Genomic DNA, 8,322 nt, shown 5'->3' on the forward strand with positions numbered 1-8,322 from the left:
AAAAAAAACTATATTATAGTTGGATGTGGAAGTCCCTGTAGGGTCAGTATCTCTTGGGTCCAATTAGTCTTATCTCTCAGTATCAGGTTTTATTTCATTTCATCAATAAATACTCATTTATATAATTTGCTCTTCCCTCTTAAGGAATTATTGACTTCGTTCAAGCTCTAAAAGTTTTTCCTCTATTTTCTAAGTTTGTTTGGCTAGAGCACTTTTCTTTCTGAATTTTCTAAATATTTTTCTTAATCTAATATATTGCTTTGCATAAATAGACCTAGTGTTCATTATTCTTGAAATGTAAAATACTATATTAACTTATTTTATGCTTGATTCTACCTTTCTGCTATGGCATATTAAAAATATTCTGTACAAAGAAGACATTAATAAGTATTAATAGCTGATTTAGAAATGTCATGACTCATTCATATATAGAATACTATCTGATACCAATATTTTTTGGCAAACATTCTATACATTACAAAAAGAAATGCTTTATTACGTTCTGATAGCTCTTATCAACTTTAAAATCATAACTTAATACTCCAGATATAGGTACGTTCATCTCTAATTACATACACCTTTGCTGGCCCTCTCAACCTCATGCCTTGTCATTTAACCCCCTGCATTTGGACTCTTGACAAATGGGAACAATTTATTGGCTGGATTAGATTACTGTACATAAAAATATGCTAGGCATTGAAAGGGCAACAAAAAAATATACACATGACTATAAAGTGTAAGACCAGTATTTGTGTGTACCTACAGAATGCAGGTGCATTTTGAGGAGTTCTGTGGCTTTAATAGGCTTATAATATACTTAGGGATCGAAACAAAACATATTCACCTAAAATTAAACAGCAGTATAAAACAAACAGTAATCAAGACAATGTAAAACATGTCCAAAAGGGGACCTTGGTTTAGATTGGGAGAAACTGCTGTACTGGAGTCAAGAAAGCTTTCATGGAGAGTTGGTAAGGGTGGCAGTGCAATGCCGTGAGTAATAACATCAGTTTTAGAGTAAGAGGGGTTTGATTTCTGGCTTTTTGATCCTAAACAAGTTGTTTCACTTCTCTGAGCTTTGACTGTCTTCTATTAAACTGGCTTAATACAATTTAATTGGTAGATGTTGGAAGAATTAGGTAAAATGACTTATGTAAAGCATTCAGCTTAGTTCCAGGTATGTTGTAAATGTTGAACAGTGGTAGCTGCTATTAATTAAACTGGAGCTTGAACAATGGATTGTATCTCCATGGTAGGCATGGGGAATGAAGGAGCAGGAGAGACAAAGCAGAACAATAAAGGCAGAAGAGTAAAGGTAGAAGATCTTGCTGGTGGAGCAAAGGCATGAGCAAAGGTGAGAAGGCCTAAATAAGCATTTATACATTTATACATCATTTCTACAATAGCAAGGTGTCAATAAGCAGAGTCATTTTCCTGGAACGAACTGAAGTATGTCTGACTGTACCTGGCCAAAGTGTGCCTCTTCATTGGATATGAAAATTTGGGAAAATAAATGAATTCTTCTGGCCCCATACTTGAAACTTAACCTAAGAAATTCCACTAAGTGTTTGTAGTGTTTGTCTTTATCCCTTACCTACTTCTGTCTTTCCATAGGTTGCATTTAAGTAATCAAGCAATTATGAAAGCTGTTTAGAATATGTATTTCTTCCATAGAGCCTCACGGAAGGTAAGAAGTCTAGATACTAATTTGTTCACTGATTAGAATTATAGATTTTCTCTCTAGGATGATAGCATGTTGATTTTTCCTATAGTAGGATTATAGTTATTTGTGAAATTATCTACTAGAAATATGCTTTTATTACGTTATAGTTAGTAAGGTATGGAAAGAGGTGAAAAGGGGATATGGAAATGCAAAGAAATAGATCATGAGGCCTAAACTCTGTGTTTAAGACTTTAAATTTTGACCACGATTAACCAGCTTGTTAGTTATTTCCCCTCCCACCAAAACATATATACATATAGACAAATATATAAAATTTGCAGGAAATGCAAGGCTCAGTTCTCTGAGCTAAGAGAAGCACATGAGCTACATCTTACAGTCACCCTGATTTCTCTCTGAGTACAATTTCCAAACCATTGTATGGAGGAATAGATTCTAAGCAGAAAGCAGCATTTTTGCTGTCAGAGGAAACAGAGACTGGTATTTGGAGTTACCGTGGTAACTGGGATTTGAGGGTTAAGGTATTAGACAGGAAAGAGCTGTAGAGGAGCCCAAAAATATCTACATAAAAATTTACATGAGATCTTTGGCCGAATCATAAAACTATACATTCACAGAATGTGATTTCAAGAGATGGAGCAGACAAGAAATGCAGGGAGGATGAAATATAATTAGGAATTTCAGAAGTTTCACGGTTCTTGGGTGACATTAAAGTTTGGATTCAGCTAGTGACTACCTTGAGTTTGTCGTTGTTGAAATATCACATCTTAGAAGTTAGGAGCATGCCAGAAGTATGCTAGGAGTAAGGGTTAGATGCTAGGAGAAAGAAAAAAAGTGAAATGGACCCACCCAAACAAAGACTAAAATCAAGATATGTTAGGGTCAGTGTGATCCTTCAGTTATTTAATTGTCTGCTAGATAAAACTCTTTAGAAGAAGATAACATACTCCAAAGCATCTATGATATATTATTTATAATGTCCAGCATATAATAAATAGCATTAGAAATGCAAATAAGCAGAAAAAGTGACTAATAATCAAGAGATAAAACAAAAAAAAGACGAATGTAGAGGTTATTTAAATATGGAATATAATTAAGTAAGGAGTTCATAATGACCATGATTAATATGTTAAAAAATAAAGAGTCAAAATGAACAAAAAGATGGAGTATTTCTACATAAAATTGGAATCTATTAAAGGAATTTAGTAGAGATCTAGGTGTGTAAAGTACAATATTTGAAATTAGGGTCTTTATGCCTTATATAAGACTAATTAGTCTAGATTCTTATGGTAACTACTTATCTGCCAAACAGAATAAAATCTGTCATGTGAACAGGGAAACCAATAGATTTAGACTGATGAATGATAATGAAATATGTGAGACTGAAATTGCATATGCAAAAGAGGAAATTCTCTTTGTAAAATGTACTGGACTTTGACCAATCAGATGAAACAACTATAAAACGACATTCAAATAACCAGAAGTACATATTTAGTCTGTGTATTAGTTTGCTAGGGCTGCAATAACAAAGTAACACACACTGGGTGACTTGAACAACAGAAATCATGTGGCATTCTCCCTGTCCATTTTTGCCCAAATTAATAGGAATTAAGTTACTATTGCTTTCAACTTAAAGACCTAATAATTGAAATAATTGGAACAAGATGTATTAAGCCTTCGAGACTTCAGCATATTTGGAAATGATCAGAATGGAGCAAAACTTGGAGTTCCAGATGGACAAACCACCTGTTTCCTTGGCAGTCAGAAGGATGAAGAGCAAGGAGTCTGGAACAGGCTAGAGAAAAAGATGGTGGAATTAAGAGGAAGACTGACTTTGGGGCAGCCATGTAGTAGAGGCTTGAATTCAGAGTCTAGTTATTGGACTGGATCCTAAACCAAGGCCACTAAAATCTACCTCCATATTTAGAATCTCTAATTCAGTCACATGAAATAGCTGTAATTGCATGCTGGTCGCTATTGTAGTTTGATGCTAATCTATGCTTATATTTGTAGTTCTTGGCTGCCTTCTAAATCAGCTCTGTTTCCTTTTTTAAATCATATTTTCTGAAGTAACAACATGCCTGGAAAATGGTGTTCACATTTTAGCCTGGTGTTCACACTGAGCCTCTAGATATCCTACACCAGAAAAATATATTCTTGAAAAAACCCTCGGATTTTCTTTGAACTCTTTATGTAGTGAGGAATTTAACCTTGCCCAAGAGCAGTCTGCCCTCTCCGCTCAGCTTCTGTGATAATCTCTAAGCTTTTGCAATGTCATGCCTGACAGGAGTGTCTTTGTGTGACTAGGGGCATGGGCCATGCCAGATTGTCTGACAATGTCATTTATGGTAGAACATTGAGTCACATGGTATCAGCTTGATTTCCAGAGTTGCTGGAAACTGGTGTCAGCCATGTGGGAAGTTAACCATGGAGCTCGATAAATATTCTAGATGCCAAGGCTTGGATGAGCTTCCCTGATTGGCAATACTCTGTGTGTATCATTATACATTGTTTTTGGGAAAATAAAGCAGTCCAGGACTCCCTGGGGAGAGGACAGCTTGAAACTGTGTTTGAAACTTTTTTAGACTCTGCCCTACATGCATCTTCTCTTGGTTGATTTTAATTTGTGTCTATTTTAATCTTACTTAATCTGTGTCCTAAGCCATAATTGTGAGTGTAGAGCTCTCAGAGAGTTCTCTGAATCTTTCCAGGAAATTATTGAATCTAAATTGTCTTGGGGACTCCTGAACTTGCAATTGGTATCAGAAGTGAGGGTGATCTGATAGACTCCCCCTAAATTCACACTCTTTAAAATAAGTTAACTGTTTATAAACTGTTTCTGTAATTACTAAGAGTGACAAGTTACCTGTGAAGAACTGCTAATTTGAATAGATGGCATGAGAATAATGCTGATAGATATTCATTATAAGGAAGAGGGTTTAGGGTTTGAAATCCCTTGCAGGTCTTCTAAGTACTGAAGTATCCATTCATTTAACAAATATTTGCTTATTTGTTATTTAGAGCACTTTATTATATGCCTTAAAGGCACAGTCTCTTAAATTGGGATAATTACTAGATTTTAAAGAAAAATTATAACAATGACTAACAGAGAAATCTCGTTCAGTTCAAATAAAAATTAGTTTGCTAACAGATATAGATATATCAGAATCATCAGGTCTGTCTTGTTGTAATGGTTAAAATTGTGATATTTGGAGCCAAGCAAACCTGGGCTGACTATCTAACATGATTTTCAGTACACATACTGTGATATTCATTGCAATTTTTAGCTCTTCTTCACTTTCCTCATCTGTAAAGTAAAATGAGGACAATAATATCTACTTCATAGACTTGTTGTGAGGGTTAAATGGAATGATGTATTAAAAGATCAGTCACATAATACATGTTATCTATTATTATTATTAATATACTCAAATGTGTCTTTTAATGAAGCATTTTTTCTAAAACTGAGTTTGAGAAGTTGTTGCTTCCCCACATTTCTACATTAATTTTAGTGGCCACTTAGATCCTTGATTCCAGGAGTGTTCATGGAATCAAGAAGACAGCAGGGCAGGCCCAGTTTTGAACTGTAGGTTGTAGGAGAAAAGAACAAATGAACAGGTTTAGGATTTATTTAGTAGCAGTATCTTCAGTTACATCTGCTTTTGCTGCCTTTTGTTTTGTCAATAAAATACCAGAAAGAGTTGGCTGTTGTATATGCAGGGGTACAAAGCCCCAGAGAAGGTGAAATTGGATTTTATAATCTCATGGCTTTTGGGCAAGAGAAGGATTATGAAGCAGCTGGCGAGAATAAAATATTCATTAGTTTAGTCTGTAGCAACATTCAAATGTTAAGATGGCTTCTTATCCGAGATAGCTCAGGCTCTGCCCCCAGATATTTTTAATTGTGCAGAATACATTGAAAAGGCAGGACTACACGAATTTTGGTAAACTGATTGTTTCTGAGATTTTTCTTCATCCTTATAAAAATACATATTAGACGTTAGTCTGTGCTATCAAATTTATGAGATAAAGGGAAGGGACAACATAACATGAAAAGCTAAGCTAACATTTTATCAATTAGAATGCTTTTCCTTGAGTACATTAAAAAAATAAACCATGTTGTTCAATGTATTACCTTCTGCAAACCCTTCCCTTTAAGCAGTTTAACCATTTTAGCTCAGTGCACTGATCTCTTCCAGGTTATTATACCTTGCACTGACATGGCACCTTGAGTTCACCCCTCTTAATTCTTAAAATTAATACATCTTGCTGGCTAGCAGAGTAGATTATACTATACTCATCATAAGTAAATTGCTCAAAGTCACAAATCTAGACAGTGGCAGAGCTAAAAAATGTAGTGCTAGTTCCCTCTTCAATAAACCCATGGTCCCCAAACTCTAGTTTGCAGTAGAATCACATGGGAAGCTTATTGAAAATGCATTTGCCTGGGTGTGATGCACAGAAGTGCTGATTCACGATGTCTGATACAGGGACCAGAAGTCCGCATTTTTTAAAAACCACACTTTGGTAATTCTGAAATAGGTGATTGTAAGACATCGCCATAGGAATCACATATGAAGGCTTCTGGTAGCAAAAGCTTTAGGTTATTTCTGCATACCTTAAATAGCATGTACAATTTATAGTTCATGCCATTCCCTGTGGCATAGAAGGAAATAGAGCTGATTTTCCTAAAAGAAAAATGCTGTTTTCTTTTTCTGTGCCTTCTTCATGTCACTGTTAGAAGAGATATGCATCTAATACTTGAAAATTTCAGGTTGAAGCTAAGTTTTGTTCTTGGGAATCCCAAGAGTGGCTTCTATTTGTGACATTCATACTACATTAGGGAGCGAACATGAATAGAAGCAAATCAAGGCTTCAACCATGAAATATCCCTCTTTCCAGACAATCCACTGATACCCTCGATAGCCAGTGACTAAATGCCATGCCCATGCCCCATTCCTTTGTGTTTGGTCTCATTGCCTCCTACCCACTTCTGCAAGTGGTTACCAAGTAACAAATAACGTGCTAACCTTTCTAAAGACCCACTGCTCTTTCCCAGAAATATTTAACCAAGCCATCTCATGAGAATAAAAAATCACTTCTGAGGTCATTCTGGTCAACAGTCTCCAGAGGACAGCAGTTTCTGCAGCAATTTGATACTCCTACTTTGTGCCAAAGTTGAAAGCTGCCATCTTTCTCTATATTAAGTAAAATTCAACTTTTGGCATGAGCTTATGCTGCCTTTTTTATCTCAGGTTTTTCTGATCCTAATGAGAACTACTTTCCTTTTCACAGTACAAGTGCTATAGTTTCAGAATAAAATCTCACATTCTCTGGGTTCCCAGAAACTATAATTGTGTCACAGAAACAACAAAACAAGGTAAAGAAGCAGGTTTTAGTTCTATCAGTAAACAGTCTGCATACATCACAAGTTTCCAGTGAAGTAATAAAATGATACATTGGGACATTTCTTAGCAATTTTTGAATTATACAATTGTATTTAATTTTCTCATCAGGAAAATGATGGGGGTTAGACTAATTTAGGGGTTAGCAAAATATTTCTGTAAAATATTTTAGGCATTGCAGGCCATGCAATCTCTTTCACAATTAGTCAGTGCTGCTATTAAAGCTCAAAAATAGCCATAGACAATTCATAAATGAATGGACATTGCTTTGTTCTAATAACTCTTTATTTACAAGAACAGATGTGGGCTGTATTTGTCCTACATGCTATAGCTTGCTGACTTCTGATTCAATGGTCTTTTCTAGCTTCCTAATTTTGTAATGCTATTCAAGCAAATTAAAATTCAACCGTCACTTGCTTACTATCCGGTTAAGATCTGTAGTGCTGATTCATTTCTAATTTTGTCTGTCAAAGACCACTGAAATTAGAGATAATAATGATAATAATATTTATTGAAACACTCATGTGCTAAACAGAAAACACCTAATCAGAACAGCAACAAGAAAAATAATCCAAAATAACGACGATTGTTTAAGGGGCCTCTGGGACATCAAGCGCATAAACATTCACATCCTAGGTGTACCAGAGAGAGAAGAGTGAGAACAAGGAATTGAAAATTTATTTGAAGAAATGATGAACAAAAACTTCCCTAATCTGGCAAAAGAAAGAGACATACAAACCCAGGAAGCACAGAGAGTCCCAAATAAGATGAACCTGAATAGACCCACACCAAGGAACATCATAATTCAGATACTAAAGGTTAAAGACAAAGAGAGAATCCTAAAAGCAGCAAGAAAAGGCAGCTAGTTACCTATAAGGAAGCTCCCATAAGACTATCAGCTGATTTCTCAACAGAAACATTGCAGGCCAGAAGGGATTGGCACGAAATATTCAAAGTGAAGAAAAGCAACGACATACAACCAAGATTACTCTACCCAGCAAAGCTACTATTTAGAATTGAAGGATAGATAAAGAGCTTCCCAGATAAGAAAAAACTAAAGGAGTTCATAACACCAAACCACTATTACAAGAAATGTTAAAGGGACTACTTTAAGAAGAAGAAGAAGAAAAAAAGTTAAAAAATATGCAGAATAAAGTGGAAATATCTACATATCTATCAAATATTACTTTAAATGTAAATGGATTAAATGCTCCAATCAAAAGATGGGGTTGCTGA

General features: G+C 35.3%; 1 long non-coding RNA gene across 1 annotated transcript in view; it reads left to right on the forward strand.

Moving 5' to 3' along the window:
* The first annotated feature begins 1,612 nt into the window (after window positions 1-1,612).
* LOC111745430 overlaps window positions 1,613-8,322 on the forward strand; it is a 79,328-nt gene continuing 72,618 nt past the window's right edge. Inside the window, exon 1 of the long non-coding RNA XR_002782641.1 lies at window positions 1,613-1,687. This is a non-coding gene — a long non-coding RNA (uncharacterized LOC111745430). The remainder of the gene's footprint in view (window positions 1,688-8,322) is intronic.

Source organism: Pteropus vampyrus, unplaced genomic scaffold (assembly GCF_000151845.1).
Source record: "Pteropus vampyrus isolate Shadow unplaced genomic scaffold, Pvam_2.0 Scaffold6, whole genome shotgun sequence".
NCBI classification, from domain to species: domain Eukaryota; kingdom Metazoa; phylum Chordata; class Mammalia; order Chiroptera; family Pteropodidae; genus Pteropus; species Pteropus vampyrus.